This window comes from Ceratotherium simum, chromosome 19 (genome assembly GCF_057802395.1).
Source record: "Ceratotherium simum simum isolate JZ-2026a chromosome 19, ASM5780239v1, whole genome shotgun sequence".
NCBI lineage: Eukaryota > Metazoa > Chordata > Mammalia > Perissodactyla > Rhinocerotidae > Ceratotherium > Ceratotherium simum.
In genome coordinates, this window is record NC_141918.1 from 44,344,992 (window position 1) to 44,362,000 (window position 17,009).

The window sequence follows — 17,009 nt, forward strand, 5'->3', positions numbered from 1 at the left end:
AAATTCACTCTGAAATGGGAGTTTGTTTGCAGATACAGTATTGACTAGTCCCCTTGGGAAAAGCACTTGTGAGAGAGTGAGGAAAGCAGAATTGAGCAGAGGGAGAAGTTGAACAGTGATGAAGTTACAACAAAGGTTCAGCCGATTCCACAGGAGCTCTCGAGCTTGGATGATGCACCATTTTCCCCAAACTGAAGCGAGGATGCTGGACTTTTCTCCCCCGACCTTGGCCATTGGATGAAGCAGGCATCCAGGAAAGAGTTTTAACCTTGGGGAAAGCAGCTCCCTTTGGACCAGGCCATTCCTAAGAGGGACTCGGCTCTTAGCTATCAGCAGCTGACGCTCCTAGCAGCAGCTGGGGAATGAATGTTTCAGTCCTGATGAGGGCCTGGCGCAGCACACGACAGCATCCACTGCACTAGGACAGAGACTTACACATGGGCAAGGCTCAGTAAACATCTCACTAAACTGTATTTAATGGGATTCAGAAATGGCTTGCAACTTCTAAGACTTTATGAAGCAAAATTCATATACAAGTTTGCCCATGACCTGTAGAGGCCACAAAAGACCTCACGCTGCTCTGCCCTCCCCTCTTTCAGCTTTTTTCCTACAGGAAGTATTCTGGTGGTTTTTTTTTTTTTAATTTTTTGTTTATTGCAGTAAAATTGGTTTATAGTAGTGTATAAATTTCAGGTGTACATCATTATACTTCTATTTCTGCATAGATTACATCATGTTCACCACCCAAATACTAAATACAACCCATCACCACACACCTGTGCTGAATTATCCCTTTCACCCTCCTCCCTCCTCCCTTCCCCGCTGGCAACCACCAATCCAGTCTCTGTCTCTATGTGTTTGTTTGTTGTTGTTATTATCTACTACTTAATTAAGGAAATCATACAGTGTTTGACCTTCTACCTCTGACTTATTTCACTTTGCGTAATACCCTCAATGTCCATCCATGTTGTCACAAATGGCTGGATTTCATCGTTTCTTATGGCTGAGCAGTATTCCATTGTGTATATATACCACATCTTCTTTATCCTTTCGTCCCTTGATAGTCACTTAGGTTGCTTCCAAGTCTTGGCTACTGTGAATAATGCTGCAATGAATGCAGAGGTGCATGTATCTTTACGCATTGGTGTTTTCAAGTTCTTTGGATAAATACCCAGCAGTGGAATAGCTGGATCATATGATGGTTCTATCCTTAATTTTTTGAGGAATCTCCGTACTGTTTTCCATAGTGGCTGCACCAGTTTGCACTCCCACCAGCAGTGTATGACAGTTCCCTTCTCTCCACATCCTCTCCAACACATATTGTTTCCTGTCTTGTTAATTATAGCCATTCTGATGGGCGTGAGGTGATATCTCATTGTAGTTTTGATTTGCATTTCCCTGATAGTTAATGATTTTGAACATCTTTTCATGTGTCTGTTGGCCATCTGTATATCTTCTTTGGAGAAATGTCTGTTCAGGACTTTTGCCCATTTTTTAATTGGGTTGTTAGTTTTTTTGTTGTTGAGATGCATGAGTTCTTTATATATTTTGGAGATTAAGCCCTTATCTGATGTATGGTTTGCAAATATCCTCTCCCAATTGTTAGGTTGTCTTTTCGTTTTGTTGATGGTTTCCTTTGCGGTGCAGAATCTTTTTAGTTTGATGTAGTCCCATTTGTTTATTTTTTCTATTCTTTCTCTTGCCCTGTCAGACATGGTGCTTGAAAATATGTTGCTAAGACCCATGTCGAAGAGCGTACTGCCTATGTTTTCTTCTAGAAGTTTCATAGTTTCAGGTCTTACATTCAAGTCTTTAATCTATTTTGAGTTAATTTTTGTGTATGGTGTAAGGTAAGGGTCTACTTTCATTTTTTTGCATGTGGCTATCCTGTTTTCCCAACATCATTTGTTGAAGAGACTTTCTTTTCTCCATTATATGTTCTTGGCTCCTTGTTGAAGATTAGCTGTCCATAGATGTGTGGGTTTATTTCTGGGCTTTTGATTCTATTCCATTGATCTGTGTGTCTGTTTTTGTGCCAGTACCATGCTGTTTTGGTTACTATAGCTTTGTAGTATATTTTGAAATCAAGGAGTGTGATACCTCCAGCTTTGTTCTTTTTTCTCAGGATTCCTTTAGCTATTCGGGGTCTTTTGTTGTTCCATATGAATTTTAGGATTCTTTGTTCTATTTCTGTGAAAAATGTTGTTGGAACTTTGATAGGGATTGCACTGAATCTATAGATTGCCTTAGGAAGGACATCTTAACTATGTTAATTCTTCCAATCCAAGAGCACGGAATATCTTTCCATTTCTTTGTGTCTTCTTCAATTTCTTTCAGAAATGTTTTATAGTTTTCCGTGTACAGATCTTTCACCTCTTTGGTTAAGTTTATTCCTAGGTATTTTATTCTTTTTGTTGCAATTGTAAATGGGATGGTATTCTTAATTTCTCTTTCTGCTACTTCGTTGTTAGTGTACAGAAATGCAACTGATTTTTGTATGTTGATTTTGTATCCTGCAACTTTACTGTATTCGTTTATTACTTCTAAAAGTTTTTTGGTGGATTCTTTAGGGTTTTCTATATCTAAAATCATGTCATCTGCAAATAGTGACAGTTTCACTTCTTCCTTTCCAATTTGGATCCCTTTTATTTCTTTCTCTTGCCTGATTGCTCTGGCTAGGACTTCCAGTACTGTGTTAAATAGGAGTGGCGAGAGTGGGCATCCTTGTCTGGTTCCTGTTCTTAGAGGGATAGCTTTCAGTTTTTCACCATTGAGGATGATATTAGCTGTGGGTTTCTCATATATGGCCTTTATTATGTTGAGGTACTTTCCTTCTATACCCATTTTATTCAGAGGTTTTATCATAAATGGATGCTGTATCTTGTCAAATGCTTTCTCTGCATCTATTGAGATGATCATGTGGTTTTTATTCTTCATTTCATTAATGTGGTGTATTCTGTTGATTGATTTCCAAATGTTAAACCATCGCTGCATACCTGGAATAAATCCCACTTGATCATCCTGTATAATCTTTTTAACGTAATGTTGTATGCGATTTGCTAGTATTTTGTTGAGGATTTTTGCATCGATGTTCATCAGTGATATTGGCCTGTAATTTTCTTTTTTTGTGTTGTCCTTGTCTGGTTTTTGTATCAGGGTAATGTCGGCTTCGTAGAATGAGTTAGGGAGCTTCCCCCCCTCCTCAATTTTTTGGAAGAGTTTGAGAAGGATAGGTATTAAGTCTTCTTTGAATGTTTGGTAGAATTCACCAGGGAAGCTGTCTGGTCCTGGACTTTTATTTTTGGGGAGGTTTTTGATTACTGTTTCGATCTCCTTACTGGTGATTGGTCTATTCAAATTCTCTACTTCTTCTTGATCCAGTTTTGGAAAGTTGTATGATTCTAAGAATTTATCCATTTCTTCCAGATTGTCAAATTGGTTGGCATATAGCTTTTCATAGTATTCTCTTATAATCTTTTGTATTTCTGAAGTTTCTGTTGTAATTTCTCCTCTTTCATTTCTGATTTTACTTATTTGAGCCTTCTCTCTTTTTCTCTTGGTGAGTCTAGCTAAAGGTTTGTCAATTTTGTTTATCTTTTCAAAGAACCAGCTCTTGGTTTTATTAATTTTTTCTATTGTTTTTTTGGTCTCTATTTCATTTATTTCTGCTCTGATTTTTATTATTTCCCTTCTTCTACTGATTTTGCACTTTGTTTGTTCTACTTTTTCCAATTCCTTTAGGTGCATGGTTAGATTGTTTATTTGAGATTTTTCTTGTTTGTTGAGATAGGCCTGTATCGCTATAAACTTCCCTCTTAGAACCGCTTTTGCTGTATCCCATAAATTCTGGGATGCCGTATTTTCATTTTCCTTTGTCTCCAGGTATTTTTTGATTTCTTCTTTGATTTCTTCGTTGACCCAGTCATTGTTCAGTAGCATTTTGTTTAATCTCCACGTATTTGTGGCTTTTCTGATTTTCTTCCTATAGTTGATTTCTAGTATCATAGTTGTGGTCAGAAAAGATGCTTGGTATTATTTCAATCTTCTTAAATTTATGGAGACTTGTTTTGTGGCCTAATATGTGATCAATCCTGGAGAATGTTCCATGTGCATTTGAAAAGAACGTGTATTCTTGGTTTTTGGATGGAATGCTCTGTATATATCAACTAGGTTCATCTGTTCTAGTGTGTCATTTAAGGCCAATGTTTCCTTATTGATCTTCTGTTTGGATGATCTATCCGTTGGTGTAAGTGGAGTGTTAAAGTGCCCTACTATTACTGTGTTACTGTCTATTTCTGTTTTTATGTCTATTAATAATTGCTTTATATATTTAGGTGCACCTATATTGGGTGCGTAGATATTTACAAGTGTTATATCCTCTTGTTGGATTGTTCCCTTGATCATTATGTAATGCCCTTCTTTGTCTCTTTTTACAATTTTTGTTTTAAAGTCTATTTTGTCTGATATGAGTACTGCTACCCCAGCTTTCTTTTCATTGCCATTTGTGTGGAGTATCTTTTTTCATCCCTTCACTTTCAGTTTGTGAGTGTCTTGAGGTCTGAAGTGTGTCTCTTGTATGCAGCATATATATGGGTCTTGTTGTTTTATCCAATCAGCCACTCTATGCCTTTTAATTGGAGCATTTAGTCCATTGACATTTAAAGTAGCTATTGATAAGTATGTACTTACTGCCATTTTTAAACTTTTTTTTTCTCAGTTTTAGTAGTCCTTCTCTGTTCCTTTCTTCATCTATACAGAATTGATGGTCTCTTTAGTCTGACCTCTATCTGAAAGCTGTACTCTTTAACTCCCCTCCTCCCTCCTTTTATGTTTTTGATATCATATTTAATCTCTATTTTGTGCATTTGTATCCATTACCCTCTTATCATGGAAAGAGATAATTTTTCCTATTTGGGGTCTTCTCTTTTCCCCTTAAATCAGTCCCTTTAACATTTCTTGTAGCACTGGTTTCTTGGTGACAAACTCCTTTAATTTTTGCTTGTCTGGGAAATTTTTGATCTCTCCTTCCATTTTGAATGATAACCTTGCTGGGTAGAGTATTCTTGGCTGTAAGTTTTTTCCTTTTAGCACTTTAAATATATCGTGCCATTCTCTTCTAGCCTGTAAGGTTTCTGCTGAGAAGTCAGCTGATAGCCTTATGGGGTTTCCTTTGTATGTAACTTGACTTTCTCTTGCAGCTTTTAGGACTCTCTCTTTATCTTTAATTCTGGACATTTGGATTATGATGTGTCTTGGTGTGGGCCTCTTTGGGTTTATCTTGTTTGGGGCTCTCTGTGCTTACTGTACCTGGATGTCCATTTCCTTCCTTAGGTTAGGGAAGTTTTCATCTATTATTTCTTGAAATAGATTCTCTGCCCCTTTGTCTCGCTCTTCTCCTTCCGGGACACCTATAACACGGATGTTAGTGTGCTTGATGTTGTCCCAGAGGTCCCCTAGACTGTCCTCACTCTTTTTAATTCTTTTCTCTTGTACCTGTTCATCTTGGGTAATTTCTTCTAGTCTTTCTTCCAGCTCACAGATCCGTTCTTCTGTATCCTCTACTCTGCTTTTGAGTCCCACTAATGAATTTTTCATTTCCAGTATTGTATTCTTCATTTCTGATTGGTTCTTTTTTATATCTTCCATTTCTTTGTTGACCTCTCACTGAGTTCATCTATTCTTCTCCCCAGATCAGTGAGCATCCTTAACACTCTTAGTTTGAACTCTCTGTCGGGTAGGTTGCTCATTTCTGTTTCACTTAGTTCCTTTTCTGGGGTTTTGTCCTGTTCCCTAACTTGGAATGTATTCCTTTGCCTCTTTCCCTGTGCTTGTGTCTATGTATTAGGTAGGTCAGCTATGTCTCCTGGTTTTGGATAGGTGACCTTATGTAAGTGATGGCTTAGGAGGCCTACAGTGTGCTTCCCTCAGTTCTCAATGTTCCAGGGGTGACCCCTACGTGGGCTACGTGTGTTCTTCTGTTGTGGCCTGTTTGTTCTCCCTGTAGGCACCCAGGGAGGCTGAGTTATGCTCCTGGCCAGCTGTTGTAATGCTCAGCTGCTTGTAGTTGTTGTGGGCCCTTCAGTCTCTTTATCAGGTGTGGGGAGCCCCAGCACAGTTGGCTGCAAGTTCTAATACCACATTTGTGTTGCAGTATTTCTTTTAAGTGAGTAGGCCCCCAGCGTGGCAGGTTGTTAGGCTCAGGGGCTTACAATTGCTATAAGCCTCCAGCCTTTAGGTCTCTTGTCAGCTCTCTGAGGATTGCAGCTGGGTGGGGCTGGCCTCAGGCACGGGAGCACCCAATTGTTTCAGGCTTTGGAAGGTGGGGCAAACCCCCTATGTGGGTCTTTGAGAAGCACAAGTCTTCTGCAGCTGACAAGCCCTGCTGCCCACAGGTCCACACACACAGTCAACAGAGTCCTACCCTATGTGCACGCCCCGACCTCCCAAAGTGGACCCAGTCTCTCCACAGCGGGAGCCCCACACACTCTGCCACCGCCCCACACTCTCCACCGGCTCCTTGTGCACACCCTGCACAGTCGGCTCAGTTGCCAGGCTACAGAGAATCCAGCCACCAATCTATGCAGGCCCACAAGTTGCCTGAGGGCTTGTTGTTGGGTGGGGCCCGTCTCTAGGGTGGGCTGCCTGCCTGCCCTGGCTGAGCTGGATTAAATCGGTGCTCTAGCGGGTGGGGCAGACCCTGGGCTAGCAGGCCTCAGGCAGAACTCCAATGGCGTCTGTGTCAGCACGCCCACACCAGGCCACAACAATGGCCGCCGCCAATGTCCCAGTCCCTGGAGAGGTCTCACCCCTCACCAAGATGCTCACAGGGCCTGTTAGGTGAGTCTCTTTTCACCAAAGCACTGTGCACCTTTCTTTCTGGTGATTTTAGGATGCTTTCTGAAATGGGTGAGTTTGCGCGTGGGCCCTTTAAGAGCCGGTTTTAGTTTCTTTGTGAACCGGGTTTTCTGGGGGTGCTCCCCAGTGTTTTAGTAGCAGGCACAGTCAGATATTATGCCGCTGGTCTCGATTGTGCTGGGTCCACAAAATGCCCACAGCCGGGGCGCTCCCGGCTCAGGGCCCCGTGCCTCCAGGGAGGCTGCGTCCCTGTGAGCTGCTCCCGGCGGCCGTGACGCTGGGGGCTTGTGAAGGCGGCGTTTTTCTCTCCAGAAGGGAGTCTCTGCCTCTTCCACCTCAGTTAGGATTGTCCGTTGTTGCAGGAGTTCCTCTTATCCAGTTTTCAGTTCTGTCTCAGGGGTCATTTTTCCACGAGTAGTTGTAAATTGGCTGTGTCCGCGGGAGGAGGTGAGTTCAGAGTCTGCTTATGCCGCCATCTTCAGGTACATTTCTCTGTTTTTTTTTTTAATGTAATAGCAACAGTGCCTTATTCTAACTATGTCCAAAATCATTTATATTTATTTACAGAATAAGTGATACTTACATCTTTCTACCATGTGTTTTGATCTTTGCAATGGCTAGCATGCCGCGTCTGATTTTACATCCCACTGGCACTCCTGTCCTCCACTCCACCCAGCGAGAGGGGGATCCAGATTTTGTGGGGCTAAAAGGCTAGACAATTTGGGGTCCTTATTTACAAAAGAAATACAAAACTATTTTACCTTTGAACATTTTATAAAACATTGTGTTGAGGTCTCTAAGAACTCCTAGGTTTGATGATAGGAGGACTCATAGGACTCAACATTTAATTGTACTCCCAGCTTCATGGCTAGGATTTATTACAGTGAAAGGATAAAAGGCAAAATCCACAAAGGGAAAAAGTTCGTGGGGCAAAGTGCAGAGGAAGCCAGGCACAAAATTCCAAGAGTCCTCTCCCAGTGCAATCACACAAGATGTGCTTAATTCTTCAAGCAACGGATTGTGATAAGTGTGCAATGTTGCCCACTAGGAAAACTCATTAAAGACTCAGTGTCCATGTCTTTTATTGGGAGCTGGTCACGTAGACACCCTCTGCTTAGCATGTACCAAAATTCCAAACTCCCAGAAGGAAAGCCAGTGTTCATCATAAACCATGTTGTTTGTACAAACAGTTTACGTGCAGTGCCACTCTTATCATTTATGGAATGGTGTGAACCCTACCCGAATTTAAGTTCCCAGGTGCCAGCTAGCAGCCAACCTTGCAAGCAAGCCTTTCCAAAGATTGCAATCCCCGGCCTGCCAGGTTAACTCTTTCCTGTGCACGTAAACATTGGAACCCATTGCTAGGGCTCCTCCCAGGGCCTTGGAATGGGCTGGTACAAACAAGAGGCCCTGAAGTTGAAGCCTCATTGGCTTCAGTGGTAAGTGCTTCTGTGGTTCTAGCCATCCTGAGACCTTTCATTACCTAAACTTGCTAAGTTTTGCTCACCTCTGGCCTCTGTGTGTGCTAGTCTCTTATCCTGAACCACTTTCTCCTTTCCTCACCGAACTCTTATTCCTCATTTAGCTTTCAGCTTAGATGTCACATCCTCCTGGAAGTCTGCGGACCCTGTGTTTCTGATTTGCTTTGCCTTCCACTGTGAACCCCCTAGTGAGCTGAACTTTCTTTAGTATAGCACTTTGCATCGTGCGTAGTAGTCACTTAATCACTTCCCTCTGTGCCCCATGAGACTCGAGCTCCTTGAGAGCAAAGCCTGTTTATGCTTCACTTGTGTACTCCCATGCCTGGCACTGTACCTGGCACAGAGCAGACTTACCTTGATATTTGTTGAAGGATGTAGTTGCTAATATTGACCATGGTTACTATAGCACTGCAATTAGTCCTCCAATGGATGTTAACTTAAATATTTGGGTTATATTTTGAGACATGTTAAATAGCAGTGTTAATAGTGCAGTGAAGAAACCTTCTGCTACAGTCCTCAATGCTTTAAACCTATTGGAAAACCTGTAGGCAGTCTCCCTTAGCAGCAAATAATCAATTTAAAAAAACAACAGAGTCACGGGGGAATTATGTGACCCATATAGACTTGCTAATTTTTATGGGTAGGTTTTCATGCGACTATGTGTGCCGTGAAAAGGAAGCTGCTTTAATGTTTCCCTTTTTTGGAACATTTATTTTTCATGTCTGGGCATAAAGCATGGTATCTTAATTGACATTAATCAAAGTTAGATTAATATGATTACATTTTCAGGAAGCTCTGAAACCTGTTACTAAAATAGGCATTATTAATTTTGTTGTCATAATTTTAAGACGCATTTCAAGATCTACTGTAACTGTAGCCTACCTACTGAGAATTCTGTGACTCAAAGATGTGTCATGCATTGCTTCTATAAAACTTGAGGAAGGATAGCACTTTAAAACTTCCACTCTTGTCGTATGGAATACATGCACACACTTGTGTGTTTCTATATTCGTTCATACAGTGAACAGGTAGAAGTGGAAAGAGAGACCATCTATTTATTGGATATCCCACAACCAAGCTCTATGTGGGATTAACATATAAGCTGCTGGATGAAGTTGCAGGTGGGTGGTGTCTCTGTCACTCCCAGAATTGGTTGCCAGCAGACAGTACAATTGAAAACATATTTCTTGAATCTAGTATTCATAGTTTTGGTTAGAGAAAGTTCATTCTGAAAAAATATATAACTGGAAGAGATGAGAGGATGAGGATTCAGCAGCACCGAGAAAGTTTCCCAGAAGGAAGAATATTAAAATGTAGTGGCAGATGTCGTTGTCTGAGCTGGAAACAGTGGCTCAATAAAGGGAGCGATAAGATGCTTGGCTGGAGAGGAATGGGAAAGAGAGCTGAGGTGATTGACAATCCCGAGGGCTCTTTTCATTTGTTTGTTTCAAAGGCCTTTTCTGGTGGTATAGATAATTACTGGATTGAAGGTCTTTGTCTTGCGAGGCTGTTTATGAGCAGCTTACTAAACAAAGGAGAAAGTCAAAAGGAGGTGAAGGAAAGTAAATCCACTCTATGCTGCTGTCTGCACATATGCTTTGGACAGAACATCTGAAAGTGAAAAATGGATCATGTAATATAGTTGACATTTATAATATAGAAATAATGGGAGTCTTTCCTTTATAAAAATTTCTCAAATGCATTAATACCTCACTGATATGGAGTTGTTCTTGCATGTGAGTTGGTAGTCAAGAAAACTGAGCCTTCTGCATTTGGAATTAACCCTTGAAAATCTCTGTAAATGTAAGCACACATCTGGACCACAGGGATCTGGATTCCCACGCCAGCTCTACTGTCTAGCAGCTGTGTGACCTCACAAGGGTTCTATACTCTTTCACCTTTGGCTGTCTCCTTCATAAATAGAAGATTAGAAACCTTATCTCAGATATGGTCACGCAAAGATTCGATGAAATAAGTGCTTAGTAGGCACCTTATAATTGTCTATTAAATGAATGTATATAAAGCACTCACAGCATAAGGCCCTTAGTACTAAACAGTGTTAAGTTGTCATCTGCCTTGTTAAATGGAATATACTTGAGACATCTTCAACTTTTCTTGATAACTCAAAGCCATCATTCTGAGCATAGGGTACTGTTTTGTGCTGCAACAACCAGGAGCCTCCTGTGTGGCTGGAATACATTAGGACAATTGGTGTGTAACCATGCACGTGCATGCACGCCCACGCATACCCAGTGGCCTTTTGAGTCTTTAAATCTTTTCAGTGATTATTCTTTCACACATGCATTTTATTTTTGTCAAGGTTTTTGCATCTACTCATTCTTCTATTTTGCTGCTTATAAGCTTCTGTTAGCTCGGAAATCACAGAAGAAACTTGATAGAAATGTGGATATGCTGAGAATGAGCAATTTCACAGGACCAGGGTGAGAAGTTCAGTGCTGATACAGGTGGGTGAGGTTTTGTGCATGGTCCATGCTCTGTTTGGTCTTCTCTGTGGCCTTTTAAAATGACTGATCTCTGGGTTAAAAAATTTCATCAGTGCAATAGCCAAATGAAGCAAAATTTAAAAGTTTGGTTCTCTCTCTATTAGTGCAATGAATATTGCATTTTTTTTAATTCTTAGTTTAATTATATTTCATTATGAAAAACAGAAGGTTTAATTATGGGAAATATCTTAGCATTGAGGTTAATTTTTCTTTTATTTTGCATTTTACTCTATGTGACCGTTAATTCCATTTTTGCCTCAGTCCTCTTAAGTTCATTTTCATTTAGGATATGTATTATGGGAATATAGTTCATTTCTTGTTAGGTTTGTAGAGTGGTACCTTTTTAAAAGGGGCTGGGGACCAGACCTTGAAGATGTGAATTAATCAAGTATTCCCATAAAAAGCTAACCATTTTAGTGTAATTTTTCTGCATGAATGGGCTATTTCCTTTATTTTTGAACTTTTACATTTATTACTTTTGATGAAGATTTGGCCTAGCCGATAATAATCTCCTAAGGATTCACTGTGCAGTAGTATTAGTTAAATCTATTTTTAAATTAAGTAGTTATTAAAATGCCAACTATGTGCCAGGCACTGTTTTTAACACTTTACACATATTAACCCACTGAATCTTACAACAACTCTGAGATAGAGCTGTTATTGGGCCCATTTTATAGATAAGGAAATTGCAGCACAAAAAGGTTAAGTAATTTGACCAAGGTCACGGTTAATAAATGGCAAAACTGAGTTTGAACCCAGATAGTCTAACACTACAATCCATACACTTAATCAAACCTGAGAATTATCTATATGGGAAAGCAAATTGAAGAGCTCTTATCTTCCCCATGCTGTAATCTTAGTCTAAAGAACTTCTCTTGATTGTTTTTTAAAATTCCTATGATATTAAATATTTTCACCAGTGTTGAAAATAGAGTATTTATTTATTTTACCTATGACACATTAAGTGAACACACCGAAGATGGCCACATGTTATTTGTGTGTGTGTATGCAATTATAAATCAAGGAAAACGGAGATTTTATTTATTTTGAAATAGTAGATTATAGGTTTAAATCTTATGTTCTTAATATAATTATCATTTCTTAAGTTAATGAAGATGTTGAAGTTATTTGTGCTAGCAATTTTAACAAAAATGTATCCTGGTTTATTTTCCTTCTTCCTCTTACCATCGGTGTTGTTATTTTTTTGTTACTTGTAATGTCTTTACCAGGCATCAGCAGTAGGGGCAAAGAAAATGGTCAAACTTCAGATTACTCAATTTTGATAAAATTTAGTGGAATTGGTGAAAGATTCTTCAGTATGAGGTAGAAGTCACCAGCAAAAATATTTTGTGTTTTTATTTATAATTCTATTCTGTCCTCCATGTGAAACTGTAAGTTAGCGGTTTTTTGTTCTCCCTCTATGTATGTGTGTGAGAGAGAGAAAGAGGGATACATTTTAATTTTGAAAGGATAATCTTAGATAATAATGTGATCACTTGAAAAGATTAATAGTGTTCTAATTTTTCATATAGCTGAAGCAAGATATGGTTTACTGACTTATAACCATCCTCATTTTTTTTCTTTTCTGCTTAGCAATTCCACTAAGTTGGCATATAAATAGATAACAGGCTATTTCAGTTTAAAACTTCTTGTTCTGGGCATGCCATTTATTTTGCTAAGCCTATAGCACTGGGGAAGATTAATAAAAGCATAATTTACCCTAAAGTGACAGCCTCCTGAGACACAGGAAACCTGCCTTTCTCCTGTCACTGAGAGGAGGAGAAAATACTCAAGGCAAAATTAAAGGTAGTAGGCAGAAAGGAAAGAACTGATATTCAGATGAAAAAAAAAACACACAAAAATTTGTCCTCAGAGAAAAATGGTGGAGGAATGGGATTACAGCCCTAGAGGGGGAAGGAAGCTTGGGCATCAAAGGATTAAAGAAGTGTAAAATATAAATTAATGCCCATAGGGAACCTGTCTGATAGAGAAGCTGAGACAGGAGGTTTGCTCCGCGGTCTTCTGAGACTTCAGGTCGACCTAGGCTGATGTATTTTTCCCATCTCTCCTTGGAGTTCTACATCTGTAAAATGAAGATACTGTAAGATTTGCCACAGGTATTTGCTAAGTTCTTCAAGATCTTACTTGAAAGACTGTCTCGTTCCTAGAAGATTGCGTTAGTTGGTCTGCGTTAGTTGGTCTCTTGCCATTTCTTCTAGATCTATCAGTCTAAATCCATCAAGTCACACTTTTCGTTATGTTTTTACTTACTTACTTCTGATGGTCAGTGATATTTTTAAAAAATTGAATATCACTTTTTACATTTTCTTCCTTTTTATCTTAAATAATTGTTTTATCAATTTCCGATTTATGTATAATGTGCATATAGACTGTTGGTGGTGATGTTTGTAATAATCTTCCAACAGCTATCAAATTACCTCCCTTGAGTTTATATTATACCAAAAATCATTATAACAGCTAAATTCCTCAATAAAGAAAGAAAGAAAAAGGAAGAAAATAAACTGAAGATAATTAACACTTTAACTTATTGGCCCTTCTTGATTGAATCTAGCTTTGTACACAAACACACACACACAACTACTAGCAAAAACATTTTTATTATAGGAGACCTTTTATAGACTTTACCTTCTTCCCTGTATTTCTATAAATGAGAAAAATATTTTTGAAATAAACATTCTGGGAATATGAATTCTTAACGTTTTTTCTAATACCATATTGCCAGATATGTCATATGGCCATGTCATATTGCCAGAAACTTCAGAAACATAATACCATGTTATATTGTCAAACACATCAGAAAACTCAGGAGGCCTTGTAGACTAAATTTTTGATCATAAACTAACTTACCTCATCAGTGTAAATATCAACAGAGTAATAAAACTGGATTGCAGGCAGTTGGTTTCAAAGATTTATTTTATTCATTGGCATATGATTGTATAAGTAAAATAAACATAAATTTCCTGGTCTTAAAAAAGAATCATTTAGTCTGATATTAAAAGACTGGTATGTCACTTTTACATGGAACCTCTATTTCAAAGATTTTTGTCTGCCAAGGAACCCTTGATGACTGAGGAAGTTATTTTATTTACCAACATAACTGCAGAAAATATAAGGTATGGTGTTTCTGTATAGTAATGAAATCAATTTTGTGTGTGTTTGGTGGAATCAGACAAGACATTTTGAAATAAGGTTACATTACTAGTTTACTAAAATGTTCATATTTCATTCATTTAGGTTTTACATAAGATTTGCATTTGTTTTTTATATAACATATTCTGTTTCTGCTCTTGACTAAAATTGAATGGTGTTATCTTTAGAGTGTCTAAGTATAGCCCTTATGTATAGAACTTGCTAATTACTCATAAATTCTGTTTTCTTTTGCAGATACATTTTGCAAAAGGAACTTAGGGGAAGGAGAAAAATACTTGCTTATTACTTTTAGTAAAATATGCTATAATTTAGTAAACTTGAGTTGAATCTTCTAACAGAATCATAAATTTTTAAATATACTATTATGGTTATTGAAAATATTGAGAATCAAAATTCTGACTCTTCAATGCTAGGTCGCAATGTGAAACTGTCGACTTTGCAGAATTTACTTTAGAAAATCCAGTTAAAACATGTCCTGTTAACAAGATGAGGAAAATAATGTCCAAAAATGTTACATGGCATTTTTGTTGAATGACATGCTAGTTGGATCAAATACAATTATTTTGATATTAAATATCATTAACAATTATCCTTAAATTAAAAACCTGACCTCATCAGCCTCTTGATTAGCTCTATGAAGATGACAACTAGGTGAATAGAGCATAGAGGCAAATATGATCCAGCTCCTGATCCCATGGGAGAGAGAGAAATAAAGCCAAGGCCAAGTGTGAGTAAGGGTGTGAGAAAGGTGTTTTAGGAACTCACAAAAAGAGATGAGTAACCCAGCCTTAGACACCGGGATGGCATGACGGAAACCATGGCCATGAGTAGTGAAAGAGAGAAAGGGAAACCCGAACTGGATTCTGGATTATGAGTTTGTGGCAAAGACTGGATCTGAAGCATCAGTCCTCTAACTCTGACATTAGTGATCTTTCCACTATATTTCTATGCTGAACATCAATGAAAATCAAAGTATTATCATTCAAGATATTTACTAGATCATTTTTCCCAGTTACTTAACATTACAAGATATTGATATGTGTACAATTTTCTTTAATTTGAGAGTCATTTAAATGTAGACAGATCCTATGGCATGTGGACAATTTATGTAAACGATATGATAATTGGTTCCTTATATGTACTTGTATACAACTTAAATTGATGAATCTATGGGGCTTTGTTTTCTGTTTTGTTTTTCCCTTATGGACTCCTCTTATTATTCATTCATTGAGAAATAGAACTATAGATAAAAAAGTTATTTTATTAGAACTTAAAACATTTAGAAAAATAAGTTATGTACCTCCTCCAAATGTTTGCTTTATTAAATGGCCAATATAAAAATATAAGATATTCATTAGAATTCTTCCAATTTAGAGATCCAGTGTCACAGGTTTTTAGAATCCAAATTTCAAATGACTTCTTCTTATAAGCCAGCATCTTTAGATTTTCTGTATGATACTTGTATCTGAATAGGATCTTACAAAATGGAAACCCATGTAATTTTGTTGAGAATTGAAAAATTTACACACACACACACCCCCAAATATGCTATTTATACAGTCCATATTAACAAGTAATAGGTATTTATGCAAGTGAAATTACTTAAGATTATTATTTAGCATTTATTATTGTAATAAATGATCATTATGGTTTTCATGTATATCAACTATTTATCTCAAAGAAAAGGTCTTCTGAATGTGAAAAAAATATATTTGGAAGAAAATTAGACTGCTTTTTATTTTGACTCCTAATAAACTCATGCTAGAAGATATACCTTTTTATGAGACCTTATATCCAAAAAGAAAGTTAATATTATATATTATAAACATAAATAATAATATATAATACATATTTGTTTTGAATGAATTTGGGTTATAATAAGTTGAATTCATATTTTTTATTACTAACTGTGTGACTTTGGGCAAATTACTTAACATCTCTGAACATCAGTGTGCTGATCTATAAAATCGGATATTGATAGAACTTATTTATAGGGCAGTTTCTAGAATTAAAGCAAATAATTTATTCAAAACATCCAATGCTTGGCACACAATTATGCTCAATAAGTGTTAACTAGTCATTCTATCATTGTTATCATTGTCATCATTACTTTTTTAAACATAAAAATATTATCAGTAAATACTATATGAGTAACTGTTTTTCCTTTGGTGGAAAATGATAATGGCTGTTTTATTTTTTCTCTATATCCCAAATTCCCGTGATATAAAATTTATATTTAGCAATGGGTTCTTTCATCAATTCTTACCCTCCTTATATACTCATAGAATTTTTATTTGATATTCATATACATAGATTCCAAATCAGTCTATCGACGTTTATCAAAGTCTTTGACTCTTTCCTTCTTGTTCTGTGATAAATTCAAGTTGAGACCAATTCTCAATTATCTGTAGCAATGGATTGTGTCTCTATAATTAGAATATTTACAAAAAGGGCACAAATCCTTTCTCAAATGTGCTGATAGTCCTTCAGTCTAAGAGAGACTGTGACAACAATCAGGTCTCTGCACCGGACATGAGTGTAATGGTGTTTTTAAAGGCCCCGGGTTATAGGGAGCATGATGTTTTCACAGAATTGCAAAGTCCAGCGTGACTGAATCCTACAGTGAAAAGCAGGGCGCTAAAGAAGGGCCAGATCCAAAATGATGTTAGAAAACATAATAAAGGGTTTGAACTTGATCATGAGGACAACAGGGACCAACTGAAGGTTTTAAGCAATGAAGTAACAAAATTCGATTTTCTGTTTAGAAAAGCCATTTTTGCTGCCCTAGGATACTGAACTAAAGGAACAAGGATCCCAGTAGGTAGCTTATTACCATCATCTGCATTAGAAGTGATGAAGGCAAGGATTAAAGTGGTGACCATAAAGATATAGAGGAGTAGAGACTTGCTAGCTGGTTAGGATGGTTATATCTGGAGTGAAGCAAGTATAATGGATTTAGATGATCTCAAGTTTCTGGCTTGAGTAACGTAGTGGATAT

At 37.7% G+C, this 17,009-nt stretch overlaps 1 protein-coding gene and 1 long non-coding RNA gene across 3 annotated transcripts in view; both read left to right on the forward strand.

Moving 5' to 3' along the window:
• The window catches only part of NKAIN2 (sodium/potassium transporting ATPase interacting 2), a 917,329-nt gene that overhangs the window by 250,725 nt on the left and 649,595 nt on the right, over positions 1–17,009 (forward strand). The gene's annotated exons all lie outside the window — the stretch shown is intronic.
• LOC147914545 (uncharacterized) lies at positions 6,566–13,126 on the forward strand. The gene is made up of 3 exons (XR_015555269.1): positions 6,566–6,837; positions 10,657–10,801; positions 12,813–13,126. It is a non-coding gene; the product is annotated as an uncharacterized LOC147914545 (long non-coding RNA).